Below are 15,320 nucleotides of genomic sequence, written 5' to 3' on the forward strand. Positions count from 1 at the left end.
GCCCATCAGCAGCTTAGAATATTCTCCATTAAACCCCGAACATTCACAAGTTTTAATGGCCACTGTAGTTCCCAGTTCTCCCAGTTTTGCAGGGCAACATGGAAGCTATGAGTGAAATCCCCAGAAACCTAGAGGAGAGGCTGTCGGCATGCCAGAGAGTGATGCTGCTTTCCACTGGGAACCAATCTAAGACAGAACGACTAGACAGGGAGGGCCCTCAACCACCAGCTGTGCCCGCCTAGGGTGGAGGCAGAGGCTTGGGTCAGAAGGAAATGGTGATGTGGGTTGCAGAAACTCATGGATCCAGGCCTGCCATAGCTCCAGGGACGTCTGGGCACTGCCCTTTCATTGGCTGAAAAACTGCCTCTGAACCGAATAGTTGCCAGCTCCCTTCTAATGTGGCCAGGGGGACGTCAGCAAGGCTTGGGGTGGTGCAAGAGAGGCGAACAGAAACCAATGGGAGGCAAGGGAAAGCAGACAGGAGCTGTACTCTGCAGGAACAAAGGCGGGCCGACGGTGCACCAAACTGCCGGTCTCTGCAAGGCAGGGCCCATGTTACATTGGAACATGCCAGGGATCCTGGGGCAGCAAAAGAGGAAAATGCTAAGACAGCTGTAAGCCACAACTGGGTGAAGAACCACTAGGAGGGTGTATCCATATGCACACACACGGCTACACATCTACATACCCCAGCCTATCCCCTTTCACACGAACTTTGACATGTCGTACGCTCCTATCAGTATATACCCCTATCTAGACATGAGTCCCCTCCCACACACACACGCTAGTGGACAAAAGTGAAGACACAACATGACGACACAGTGAGGTTCACCGTGGGGAGATGCACATTTGTCCATTTACACCCACACACAGGCTCATACCCAGAGATGCTCAGTGACAGACTCCAGCACGTGTGGACTGCGTGTTCCTAGGGAGGTCCCCATGGCGCATTGCTGGCCATGCCCAGAGAGCTGGCCTGCAACCAGGGTGTTCTGCAGCTGGTCACGCATAGCTTAGCTGTTCAAATCGAAGCTGGTTCTGGGAAGCTCTGAGAATCCCAGGAGTCACTCTGGAAGTGCTGGGCTTTCTGTAGGGATTTCAGACACCCAAACCATACCCAAACCATGGGATTATCCAAGAAGCTCTGGAAATGCCCCAAGGGGAGAGGATTCTTTGTCCCCTTTGCATGGCCTGAAGCTTCCACAGGGGCTCATCTCACACAGCAGGGTGGCTAGGCAGAGTCACAGTGCTCCTTGTCTCCAGAGTGTCCCCACCTCTGGATGCCAAGTCTCATGGTGTCCACAGTTTGTTCTGTCCCTAGAACCACATACAAAAAGCACCAAACCTGGAGGCTGAATAGCCAGGATTAGAAGCACAAATTAGGGAGCCAGGCTGCCTGGGCTTCAATCTGTACCCTGCCACTTACTAGCTGTGTGACCCTGGGCAAATTACTTAACTGGGCCTCAGATTCCTCAGTTGTGAAATGAAAACAATAATATACCTAACTCCTAGGACTAAGTAAGAATTAAATGAGGAAATTGCCCTCGGAGGAAGTGGGTGGACAGTGAGGGGCCTGAGGCCCAGGGACTGGAGGCAGAGTAAGTGATGATGGATAGAGAAGTAGGGAACAGGAAAATGATCTGGAAATGACCACAGGCCTGTGTCTCTGTGCTGTCAACTTTGATATTCTGGAGGGACAGTAAATAAGAGCATAATTCCTGTAACCCTATTTCCTCACAGAGCACAGTGTACTCAGCCAGAAAGCCACAGCAGGCAGGAACATTTTCGCATTATTATATAATAATATCAAATATAATGATGTCCTGCTCCTCAAAGAAGCCCAGAGCACTTAGAGATTGCATATTCAGTGCCCAACTCACAGGGGCCCCAGGCTGGGTGGCCGAGGCTGCCAGCTGTCTGCACCAGGCTGCTTTGCGGTGGAGAAGGCAGAACCTGAGCCAAGGGTGTAACGGGAGCTGCCACACTCAGTGAAGTGCTGCATCCTCAGTCCACACAGACAGGTCGCCCACCCTGGGGGCCACCGCCAACTCAGAAGCCTTGGAGGGGCAGAAGGAGGGTAGCCGTCTCTGCTCATTGCACTGTCAACAGGAGAAATCGGTAGTGGGGTTTCACAGACCTGTCTGCTCCAAACTGCTGCTTACTCTCCTGCCTCTTGCAGGTTCTGTCTGTGTCTGAGGCAGTCACTGGAGCTGGGGCAGAGCAACCAGAGGGAGAACCCACAGGAAAGGGCAGGAAGCGATTCCTCTTCTGTCCTACACAAGCCCTCACTGCACTATGGACTCCGTTTCCAGGGTGACTTCTGCTGTGGGATTGGACTTCATGTTCAGGGAGAGATATTTTTTCCTTTATGTGAAGAAGCAGAGACCCACTTAAGGACTGCATGGACCCTAAGACATTTCAGAGAGTTGATGACTTGATAGGGTCCTTAAGGCACCCCCCCCCCAAAAAAAAATGCTGCCCAGGATGAAGTATGAAGCTAGTGCAAAGACAACGTGATACTTTTCTCCACTGTTAAGCCATGTTTGATATTTTCCTTTTAGGAGAAAGCAAGAAGCATGTGGCTCCTGAGTTAAGGAGTCCTTCATGCCCTTATGCTGGAGCTCCTGCTTTCCTGAGCTTTCAGATGCAAATGTCTGCTCTAAGGCTGACTTCTAAGCAGCTTCAGCAGAAGAGCAGATGGACCATTACTACCTCCTGAACACGGTGGCAGTTGGCACCAGGGAACTCCATAGTCAGAACACTTTTTATCTGTATTCATGCAAGCTCTAGGTCTGACACAGATGTCATAAAACAAGTAAGACCACCATATTCCTGGTGCCAGTGGAGAGTCAGGAACATAGTAGGTGCTCACAGCTTTTTAATGCCTTCCTGTTGCTTATAGCATAGTAAGAGCACTGACAGCAACAGTAACCAGCCTTTGCTGAGGCCAGTTATGGACTGGCACAGCTCTGTATTCATTGTACATATTGTTCATTTAATGTTCTCGGCGTCTCTGTGAGACAGACCCCTAGCCACATGTGACAGATAAGGAAATCGAGGCACAGAAAGGTCAAATACTTTGTGTAAGACCACACAGCTACTAAGTGGTGGGGCCAGCATTTGAAAATGGGTAAAGTCCAAGCATCTGGTGGTGGCATTGGCCTCTGCTTCCTCTCTGGCCTCCATTCTTGACATGCCCTATCGTGTGTTCTATAGCTTTGTACCTCTCTCCATCTCCCTCCACTGTCTTTTTCACCTCACCATCTTCCCTCAGCTTCACTGCACCCTTCTCCTGCCTAATACCTACTTCTGTTTCCAGATTCATTTGACCTGCCACCTCCTCTTGGAAGGCCTCCCTGATCTGCATGCCCTAAGTCCCAAGGCTGAATTAGGTGCCCCTCTTTTGTGCTTCCATGGCAACATATGTATAACCCAATCATTGCACACATTGCATGTGCTATTACAGGGCATTTATTTTCTCCACACATGACTATGGTTTCCTAAGGACCACAATGATTTCTTATCCATCACACTATCACCAGTATGTGGTAGTTAGGTTGGCACTTGGTCATTGTTTGTTGAGTTGGGAACTTTTTCTATAAGGAACCAGAGAATATTTTAGACCTTGCAGACCACATGCAAACTCTTCTCCTTTCTTCTCCTCCTCCTCCTCCTACTCTTCCAACTCTTGAAAAGCTTTTTGGTTTTTGTTTTTTTTTTTTTAAAAGAGCAACAACAAAAAAACAGTCTTAGCTTGAGAGTCATAAAAAACCAGCTCTGGGCCAAATTCTGCTTGCAGTTAGTAGTTTGCTGACTCCACTGTCATTGGGTAAGATGTTTCTAAACAAAACAATTCCTAGTCAAACTAATTCAGTGATTCTCAAAATGCAGGGTATGGAGATGGGTATATTTTTTCATCATCACCATGGCTGGGGGTGGAGGCTAGCAATGCGTTCTGCCCAGGAACCAGGGATGCTATGCTCCAAGGAAGCACAAGTAGCAGTGTGCAGCACAGTCCCCAAAACTGCCACAGGTACTCACTGAGGAGCATGGGCGGGCTGTTTGCTGATTTCCTTTTGTACTTTCTGGTAGCAATAAACTGCTTTGGGAATTCACTGAAAGAAAAGTCATTAGAGAACCAATTCCTTCACAGATCCAATTGTTTAGGCAGCAAGGATAAAAAGAAATGAGAATTCATCCCTGGGCTTTCAAGGCAAGGACCCTCTTAGGTTCTTCCCTGAGTCCCTGGCACAATGCCTAACACACAGAGGCCTCCATGTCCCTGAATCTTGCCCACCAGTGCTGCTGAGGATTAGCAGAAAAGTAGAGTGCCTCAAGACCTGCTGTAGCTTATTGTGTTTTCTGAGGTCTCAGTAGGATTGCCTAAGTAGGGTTGTCAGAAGGGGAGGAACTGGAAGATCACCTGAGGGCTTGGAACTGAAATAGAGATCCCTTAAAATGGATCAAAATCAGTCTTAGGTAGGCCAGAGTCACCTGAAAGTCCTGTCCCATGCTGAATGTTGAAAGGCACAAAGCTGCATGTCTGCAGGCTTCATTGAAAATGCACAACAAAACAGCAGGAATGGTGCAATGGAAAGGCTTGGTTATCATTGTCTTAGTTCATTTGGCTCACTATAACAAAATAATATTGACTGGGTAGTTTATAACAATAGAAATTTATTGCTCACAGTTCTGGAGGCTGGGACGTCCAAGATCAAGACACCAGCAGATTCAGTGTATGGTGAAGGCCCTCAGAGATGGTGCGTGGTTACTGTGTCCTCACACAGTGGAAGAGGCCCAACAGCTTCACTTCTTTTATAAGGACGCAATCCCATTTATAAGGGTGGGGGCCCCCATGACATCATCACTTCCCACCTCTGAATACTATTATGTTGGGTGTTCAGTCCCAACATGTTAATTTGAAGGGAGAAACCAACATTCAGATCATAGCAGCATGATATGCAATAACTCAGAGCAACCCTGCAGAATAGACCACTTGACTATCTCTTTCTCCTTCAGTTCAACTCCATCATACATTGGGAGTTTATTCGCATATGAGTACTTCAAGAACTTTGGTGAAACTGTATATACTCTCATCATAAAAACTAATCAAACATTTATCTAAACCATTACTCAAGTGCTTGTAGCCACTTTATATGTAGGAAAACAGAAAAATATACCCATAAGTAGAAAAGGGTTCAATCATACTTTGGAATAGCTTTAACTATAGTTCCTAAACTAAAGCGACCTTAGTTAGAGCTGGACATAGAAGACTGAGGCTACTTCTAGCCTTTATTGACCGTGAAGTTGGAATGCATTGGCATGATCTTGGTTCACTGCAACCTTTGCCTCCCAGACTCAAGCAATCCTCCCACCTCAGCCTCCTGAGTAGTTGGGACCACAGGTGCACACCACCGCGCCTAGCTAATTTTTTGTATTTTTGGTAAGGACAGGTTTTCACCATGTTGCCCAGGCTGGTCCCAAACTCCGGAACTCAAGCACCTCACCTTGAGTCCGCCCACCTCAGCCTTCTAAAGTGCTGGGATTACAGGTGTAAGCCACCACACCTGGCCTGTGGATGAGTTCTTTCCTCTTTTGAAGCCTTTGTTTCCCCTTTTGTAAAACCAAAGTGATTGACCCCTTTCCAGCTTTTTTCTGGGGGTGATTTTGGTAATCCAAAAGACATGAGGCAGGTTAAAGTCTCTTGTGAGCTATAAAGCACCATAAAATATAAAATCCCTTAGGAAGTCTTATTTTTACATGAATCACAATCTGTTTCTTCACAAAACTTCCTTCTGCTTTAGAATTATTCCTCTTCAGAGCAGATTAGTTACTTGCATGAGAAAACAGGTCATACCGACCTTTCATTTTGTGGCCAGACACTAAGGTACCAAGATTAGTTCTGATTTCATAGCATTGTTTGGAAGTTCCATGATAAGATTTCATAAAGCATTAGGTTAATTTATTCTGTTGTTGATTTATTCATGCAGGCCATATCTATATCAAGGGATCTACATTTGCCCAGTTGCAGCTAACACTCTTAAATTGCTATCTTTCCCATGTCATGGCAACCCCATGAGGTAGGTATTATTATTTCTGATTTCCAGATTAAAAAGAACAACAACTGAGATTTTGAGAGTTCAAGTGACTTGTCCAAGAAAATTTAATGAGAAAGTAACCATTAAAAAAAATCTTCTTTTCTATAAAGTTAAATCTAGTGCTAGTGTTCTATAAATTAAATATTTCCTAGAAGACTTAAAAAGTATTTTTTCTTGTTAAGTCACCAACATAAACACAAATCATTCTTCAGTAAAAATCAAATTATGCAAGTGCAAAAAAAAATGACAAAAATGTAAGTTTTAAAAATTTCAGAAGCATTGCTTTTAGTCGGTTCTTCCCAGGTGCTGAAAGCAAATCCTGCAAGTCAATTTTTGAAGAAAAATATGAAGAAGGTAAAATATGACCAAAAACATCAGGAAAGGTGAAAAAGACTTGGTTACAAGGACTTCTGGCTTGTCAATTCTTACCTTCCTCAGAATTCTTTCTTGTTGGTTGATCTGTCATGTGTCTCAAAGGGATGGGAGCTATTTTTGTCTCTTATTTCCCATTCTGTTCCCTTGTGCAATGAGCCAGTGCCTTCAGAGATTAAGCAAATACCTCCTCTTCCTCCCCTTGCCACTCCACTCTCCTTTGGCCTCCGTGACCCCAATATTCCTCCTGCTTTTGGAGGCCAGAGAGACCAATATTCTAAAGCTAATTTTATTTACTTTCACAAAATGGCAGCATGCTCCAGGTTTTGCCAATGAGTTGCTTTATTATCTTGCATCCTTGTTTCTTAGCTCTGTTCCTGACAAGGCAGAAGGACGAACTCTATCTCTGAAATTGCAGGATGTGTGGGAAGTAGAATACTCTTTCAATATTAGCTTTATTTTTGTCCCCCTTTCCCAACGTCACCTCTGCTGGTCCAGAAAGCAGTGAAAAATATCTGTTTCTCTAAAGGCTTTAAGAGCTGCTTTCACTTTTGGGAAAGCTCAGTCTAGTGAGTCTGATTAATTCACTCCCAAGATGTGTGTAATTCAGCAGGCCAAGTGTGCCAAGCAGCAGCAGGCTTAGCTGGGCACTGGGAGGGAAAAGTGCCCAAAGGGCAGGAGCTACTGCCACGTTTAGACAAAGCTCCCACTAACTAGAAATGGTCCTCCCCTAAAACCTTCATTATGTAAGTACTACCTATTCTAAAGTCCTACCTCACACCCTTGACCTTGAGCACGTCTGCTGGAAGAGACCCCTCTTACAGAGCTGCTCTGCGCCATGAACCACACAGCAGCATGTGTCACCCACCACCATACACCCCTCTTGTTTATATGGATATCTTGGTTTCCCTCCTGGATTTCCAGCTCCTCAAAGGCTGGAACAAAATGCAGCCTTACACCCTAAACAGCACTTGGCCTAGGGGTTTGCACACAGAATGTGCTCAATAAATTACTTAGTTTGTAAAATAATGGCTTCATTAGATTTCTGCAACTTTCCTAGGTTTAACGGTTTTAAAAGCACATGTGGGGAAATCATAAAACATTTTGAGACAAAACATTATTATTAAATTATTTTTTGATCAGAGTGAAAATCTTGAGGGAAACTAGAAAATATTTTAAACTGAATGTAAATGAAAATATAACATATTAAAATTTATGGGATATACCTAAAGCAGTTCTTAGAGGGAAATTTATAGGAATAGGTGATTATATTAGAAAAACTAAAGGTGTTTAATCAATCATTTTAGCTTCCATCTTACAAAACTAGATCAAATTCAATTAAGAGCAAATTCAATTCAAAGCAAACAAAAGGAAAGAAATAACAAAATAAGTGTATATATCAATGAAATTAAAAATAGAAAAACAATAGAGAAAAATCAATAAAACTGAAAATGTTTAATATAATTGGTAAACATCTATTTTAAAAAGAAGATACAAATTGCCAGTATCAGAAATGGAAGAAGGGGTATTACTACAGACCCTACAGACACTTAAAACAAATAATAATGAGTATTACAAAAAATTGTACACACACAAATCTTGCAAGTTAGATAAAAATGCACCAAGTTCTTGAAAAGTTCAATCTACCAGAATCTAGCCTTCATGAAATAGATAATATAAATAGTTTTATAATTATTAAAGACATTGAATTCAGAGTTAAAAATCCTTTGAAAAAGACACCTCTAGGTTCCGATGGTCTCACTGATGAATTCTGGCAAAGGTTTCAACAAGAAATAACAGTGATCTTCCCAGAAAAAAGAAAGGAATATTTCTCAGCTTGTTTTATGAAACCAGCATTACCCTGACACCAGACAAAGACAGTACAAAGAAAGAAAATTTAAAACAATATCCCTCAAGGGAAATAGAAGTTGCTATTCAATGAGTATAAAGTTTTAACTATACAGGATGAATAAATTCTAGAGCTCTGATATACAACATTGTGCCTATAGTTAACAATACTGTATTATATACTTCAAATTTGTTAAGAGGGTAGGTCTCATATTGAATGTTGTTACACGCACACACACACAGAAAATTGAATCCAGCAATATAAACTATATACAACAATAATATATGAAATAATAATACATCATGAATAAGTGTTATTAAATGAATGAATAGGTCAACAAAACTTCTGTTTTTATTGTGGTCATGGTTATGCAAATCTATACATGTATTACATTTCATAGAACTGTTCACATACAAACCAATCGGTTTTACTGTCTGTTAATTTTTAATATAAAGTTCAAAAAATTATATGTTTTTATATGTGTCATCTCTATGATGACAGTAACTAACATTTGTACTACACTTTCAATACAATGTGCTTTCAAATACATTTCACATAGTTGACTCAACCACAACCATATGAAGTGTATTATTGATCCCATTTTTACAGATGGGAAAACTGCCTTAGAGAATTGAGATGGCTTCATATGTACTAACGAGCAGAACCATGCCACAGGACCGGGCCCTCAGTGGAAGGCCCCTGCCAGCAGAGGTTCCCACTGACTCTCCCCTGACTCTGCCCTTAAGTCCCCAGATGGTGACAGAGTGAAATTCTGAGTCCCCCAAATAGAAAGCGAGCCCATGAGCAATTTCACCCAAGGACAGCAGCTCCAGGCCTCGCTGGAAAAGGTTTCCAGTGGGAGCAGGAACTCACAGCTCTTCAGCTCCAGCTCCAGTTAACCTTCATAAAATCGAGAGTTCAGTTCACCCACACCAGAGAAGGCTTTGCCACTCCTTCGATACCTGCTTTCCAGATGCTTCTTTTCCTTTTGTGATTATCTCTTTTACCATGAGTGTGAGCTATTCCACCATGTTTGAAGTAAGTGGTGAAAGGTGGGAGTGGAGGGGCAAGGGTACTCTCAGGCAAGAATGAAAGTTGCCAGAGTATTCCATTCTATTCTCTCCAATTCCCTGCAACTTCATTAAAACATTTATCTGATATCAGCACCATAGGAAAGGTTTAAAGAAGCGTTTATCTCAGAGACCACCTACTCCTCTCAATCCCACCGATTAAAACAAAAATCATGTGTGTGTTAAGGAAGGAAGAGAAACCAAGAAACTGGGAAACATAACCACTGGGGTTCTGGTTAATTGAGATGGTCAGGAGGAATGAGGGATGAGGGGTGATATTCCAGGAACACTCGAGTGAGGAACGTGCTGATGAAAGATTGCTTATATTTGAGTAACTCTCCCTTCTTTAATTCAGTGAACACTCATCAAATATCCAGAGGGTTATCTGTCCAAGAAACTGCGTATATGCTGTCTTCGTCAGAGAAGCAGATTTTGATTGCCAAGAGCCATTTTCAGTGGACTTAATTTTAAAACAGAATAACAGCTCAAGATGCTGCAAGGAACTTTTGCCAAAACTCTGGAGCCTATCCTGACACACTTTGGACAAGCAAGGGGTGAATGTATTTCCTAGTGGTCACCAGCATAGTCCTTACTCTATTGAAAGCACATCATGTTGGAGTGATAATGTGTTTCTAGAGGCTTAATTCTGGATGAAACATCTGGAGGCTAAATCATTTGCTACCATTCTAAACCCATGGAAATCTGACATAGGGAGTACAGAGATGAGTGAATTCTAGAAGGCACAGAAGATGTAAAGTTGAGTCTGAGACAGTATTGGAATAGGGCAGTGGGCTAAGGGAGACCTTTGCAGGGTCTTTGCAATCTGTGTCTGGGGAGTAAGGCACATATGGGTAAGCCACATTTCACACACTGGCACTAGCAAAACATAGCCAAGGGCAATAGATGACTTCATCGTATGCCATATTTTCTAGGAGCAGGAGGCAGCAGAGCATGCCTTTTAGGGAAGGCAATTGTATGACTCCTGTGCTTGAAGCAACAAATTCTACTGGTTGGAAGGAGGGCAACTCTGGGAGGACATGTTTTAGGGGAGAGCAAGAAAGGACCCAGTTGCTTCTCAGGCAACCTGAGGTTATCTTGAGAGCCCAGGATTCTTTCTTCCTTAAGAATCCAGAACAAGAGATTTAAAAATAATATTTTTAAATATTCCTACATCCAAAGGATTTCTGCTTCTGGAGGCAGATAGCCTACTTTCGTATCCTCCAAACAAAGCCAGTATAAGTACCTAGGATACTCCTGAATTAATTTTATGATTTTGGTGTGCTGAATTTGTCATTTAGTTTTCCAAGTCTGTGAGACAGGTTTTATGATCCCCATTTTACAGATGAGGACATTAAGACTCAGAGAGATTCAGGAACTTGTCAAAACCTCTCAACCATGATGTGGCAGGGCAGGGACTAAATCCCAGATCCGTGTAGTGCCCTACCCCTGCCCCATGTTGCCTTTCCTATCTCCAGCGAGGCTCTTACACTGAAAGCCACCTCTAGGGATTGCAAAGTTGACAACCTTTGACAAATGCAAAAGGAGAATTTCCTTTCGTTTTTTAATTTGATAAGATACTAATAGGTGCTTCACTGCTGACCTGGAGTATTTGTTTAAATGTTTTTCAAATCCTTCTCTTTCTTTCTTGCTTCCCTCCCTCCATCCCTTCCTTCCTTCCTTCCTTTCTTCTTCCCTTCCTTCCACAAATGCACTCTGAAGGGGTATTACACGGATGGGGTGATGTCAGGCACTGTGGAAGTCACACAGATAAATGAGACTCAGATTCTTCCCTCAGAGGGTGTACGAGGTAGTATTTGATTGCAAAAAGGCATGTTACAAGTAGACTATAATAAAGGCCAACCACTCCAAGAGTGCCTCCATCGCCCTTACTGGGATCTACCCTTTATTTGTTTGTTTGTTTTCTTTTGTTCTGTCACCCACCAACAGCAAGCTCCCTGTGAGTAGGAACGCATCCCTCCTATTTGCCATTGAATTCTCAGGGCCTGGAACAGAATCTGGCACATAGTTGGTGCTCAATAAATATTTGTTGGCTGAATAAATAAATGAGAAATTGATCCTTAGTGGGATCTCCTGGGAAGTTTCAAGGTGAAAGTATCATTTGAACTGGGCCTTAATGAAGAGGTAGAGTTTTTATAGGCAGGCATGGGAGCTAGGCACATTCCAGACAGAATGTGAAGAGTATGGAGACAGACGAGAAAAGCTGGCCTGTGTGTGAAGGACACTGAGTTTGGTTGAAGTGTAAGGAGTGGGTGCAGGAGGGAAGTTAGGTTGAGGTTATATCACAGGGGTCCCGAATGGCAATTGTTTGCTCAGCTGGCAAAAGAAAACCATTTAAGTTTCTGTAGAAGGGAGAGGCTGGCTGGAGCTGTGGGTGAGTGTGATGATCTGGTAGTGACACTTTGTGTCAGAGCTGGGAGAGAAAGGAGGGGAGGTTGGTGCGCATGCTGGGTGTGGTGGCAAGAGCCCATGTGAGGGGGACAAGGGCCTGAACTGGACAGAAGTTGTAGGACTATGAAGAGGAGGGCTCTTCACAGCCAGATATTCAGGTCTCGGGAACTCACTGAATGTGGAAGCTGTTGGATAGCGAGACATTAAAGATGATGTTGATGTTCCCAGCTCAGATACCTGGAGAAGAGAAAGGGAAGTCAGAGTTAGGCTGAGAGGAGGAGAGGAAAGGAGAAGTGTGTTTGGTTTGTGCATCTTGAGTTTGAGTGCCCAGTGGGATGCCTAGTGAAAATGTCCAGCCAGTTGTCAGAATGTCAGAGGTAAGGGGTGTGGCCCAACGAGGCCTTCTAATCACTGAGCCAAAAATAGTTAATGGAACAGAGCTGGGAAGCCTGTTGAGGCAGCCTGCAGGATTACAGGCTGCAGAGTTTTAGCCTTTGAAGAGAACTTGGAGCTCACTCCCCAGCCTCTGCACAGAAGGGGAATCTGAGGCCTAAAGAATTTGGGTGGCTTGCCCAGTTTGCATAGCCAATTTGACCTCCCAAATTATTATAGGAGGTCAATTAACTTTTAGGTGATTGAAATATTGAAACAGAAAAGCTCCTCACTTTCATCTCTCTAAGGGCAAAGCTGGTTAGAGTACTATACCAATGAAATTTCCAAAATCCATCTCTCTAAGGGCAAAGCTGGTTAGAGTCCTGTACCAATGAAATTTCCAAAGTCCATCTCTCAAAGGGCAAAGCTGGTTACTGTACCAATGAAATTTCCAAAGTCCATCTCTCTAAGGGCAAAGCTGGTTAGAGTACTATACCAATGCAATTTCCAGGATCCATCTCTCAAAGGGCAAAGCTAGTTAGAGTACCGTACCAATGAAATTTCCAGAATCGTCTCTGTTGGTAAACTTAGCTGCCACCTAGATGAGAGCAGGGGCCTAAGGAATCAGGTGCAGGGTGGGTGATGGCTTGGATTTTATTGGTTTTTTTGTTTTTGGTATGTTTTTGTCTTCTGGGGTCTCCTGTATATAGCACTCTGTGAAGGCCATAGTTATGGAAGATTAATTTGTTTTCAGTCTTCAATTTGTAGCCTCTCACTGAGAAAATGTTTCTAAACTCCTGGGAAATGGAGGGCAGGAAGAAAAGCAAGCCTTTTACTGGACCCTAAATTATTTTCTTTTTCACCTAAAGGACATGTGTCCAATTACAAACTACAGGACTTTTAAGAAAAGCAAACAAAACCCCAACTACATAGCAAAGGTCATCCAGCCTGCGGAGGGAATGATTAACTTTTGTGAAAGTGATTTTTCAGGATTTTTTAGAGAGTTCAAAGGTACAACTGGAAAATGTTAGCCCAGGGCAATTTTAAGAACACCTTTCTCTACCATCCGGCACACTACGAGCTCCACCCATTCCACCTTCAGGGAAGGACCTTGACCCATGTCCACGCTGGGAAATGTCCTCTATGTCAAGGTCAGGGAACAGCACCCACAGAGGGTGCCTCTGGGTCCCTCTCTGCTCAACTCCCTCTCTCTTGGTTCCTGCGGGGCTCATTGGGTTGTAGGGCCCAGCGGAAAGCCTGAGTCTTCCTCCTGGACTTCTGGTCCTGGTAGGCTGTGCCTTCACGTCTCTCCTGTCACCTGCACTGTAAGGAATTCATTATGACAAATGCATCAAGAATATGGCTCTGTCCACTACAGCCCATGACCTTGGGCAAGTTCTCTTTTCTCTGTAAGCCTCCAAGTGTTCATTGGCAAAATGGGTTTATGCTGCCTACCTACTCCAAAGGAGTGCCGAGGGGATTAAATGAGATAAAACACAAAGCCCCCAAAATATGTGCCAGGCACATAGGCAGCATCTGCAAATCTGGTGTCCTGTCCTTTCCTTTCCTGGAGCATTCTGACCCATCCACCCTCTTTATGACCTTCCTACCATGACGCCTGGCCTGGGGGTGATGGAGCGCTTAACTTCCCCTTCCCTTCCCTTTCCTTTCCTTTCCCCGTGGGCATTAGTCTAAGGAAAAGGAGTCCATAAGAGCACACACAGCATCATTCTTCTGTCTTCCACAGCCCCTTTAATCTTGCAGGGAAGGAGGCTGGGCGCCCTGCAGCAGCACAGATATGTCCAGATGAGCCAGTATCTATACTGGGGTAGCTGTCCACCCCCCCGTCCCGACCCCCAGTCCTAGGCAATAAAAGAGACCCACTTGAAAAGAGGACCCAAGGAGCTGGGCGGAGCCTGTGGATCAGAGTCCCCTCGCTGGGCACTGGGTGGGCTGAGGGTTACCCCCAGGCTGCAGAGCGCCTGTGGAGGCCGCCGTCAGCGCGTCCTCCGCCTCCCGAGGGCTGGCGTGGGCGGAGGCGGCGGGGCTGCGGATCTCGGGAACCGCAGTGTCCCAGTCTGCTCTCTGGGGCGGGCTCTGCCTTCAGCGGGAGGAATTTCCCCAGCCCTTCCCGGCTCCGCGCCGCGAGGAGCCGCGGGCGCCCCCTGCCGCTTCCGAGCCGCGGCGCGCAAGGCGGCCTCCCCGTTAGACCCTAGTCCCTGTGCATCTTTCCCTCCAGCCTCAGCCCCGCGCGAGCCGGGGCTTCCTCTCCCCTCTCTCTTGCTCCTCCCTGCTCCTTCAAGAGCCCGCGTCCTGGTCACAGACAGCACAAGTCACATATGGCAGCCCCTGGACAGAGAGAGTCAATGGCAGAGAGTCTTCTTGACGCCCCTCACATCTCACTGTGGGGCAAAGGAGAATATCCTGGAAAGAGGCAGGAGAGAGGGGGAGAGAGGGGCCAGCGCCCCCATGGAGGGGCTGTGACAGCAGGAGACGACGGGAGCCCAGGCTCTGCTTCCTTTGTACACCCGGCCACCAAAGGACCCAGACTGTGCCTGTCCCTACACCGGTGCAGCCTTCCTTGCTCACCGGGTCCCTCAGACCTAAACCACACTTTGGGGTACTCTGTAGTAAGCACCCCAGTGTGTGGAGTGCTCAACCTAATATCCCTCTATCCCTCCTATAGAGACAGGTTACATTTTGCATTAGAAGCAAGAATCCTGCTCAGGTGGTGAAGGTGGTTTTTTCATTTGCAGTAACATTCTGTCTCACAGAGGGCACTGCTCACTCCGGCCTTTGTATTCTGAGCATTGGTAGGTCGGTCCTCACAGGAGATTCATAGGTTACAAAGTCTGAGAACATAAGATACATGCTCAAGAAAGCAAGTTACACCGCCAAAAATAAAGCTGGTTGAATGAGAGGAAATGAATGGTCTAGATTCAGAGACAAAGAGAACCAAGACCACTACTGTTTGTCTCCGTGCTTGGCAGGAAGGGAGGGTGAAAGCCTGAACTCTTTTCTGATGTGCTTTGTTTAAATGCAGTGTGTGTGTGTGTGTGTGTGTTGCTCACACAGTCTACATGTTGCACGTTGGAGCTCAGTTAAGCTAAGCATGTCCAGCAAACACCTGCTATAAAGTATGCACCAGTG

General features: G+C 45.0%; 1 long non-coding RNA gene across 1 annotated transcript; it reads right to left on the reverse strand.

The window, feature by feature from the left end:
• Positions 1 to 7,906: 7,906 nt before the first annotated feature.
• LOC141409280 (uncharacterized) lies at positions 7,907 to 14,204 on the reverse strand. The gene is made up of 2 exons (XR_012428957.1): positions 14,055 to 14,204; positions 7,907 to 12,035 (listed from the first exon to the last, which is right to left on the reverse strand). It is a non-coding gene; the product is annotated as an uncharacterized lncRNA (long non-coding RNA).
• Positions 14,205 to 15,320: the final 1,116 nt, after the last annotated feature.

The sequence above is a fragment of the Macaca fascicularis genome, chromosome 1 (assembly GCF_037993035.2).
Source record: "Macaca fascicularis isolate 582-1 chromosome 1, T2T-MFA8v1.1".
NCBI classification, from domain to species: Eukaryota; Metazoa; Chordata; class Mammalia; order Primates; family Cercopithecidae; genus Macaca; species Macaca fascicularis.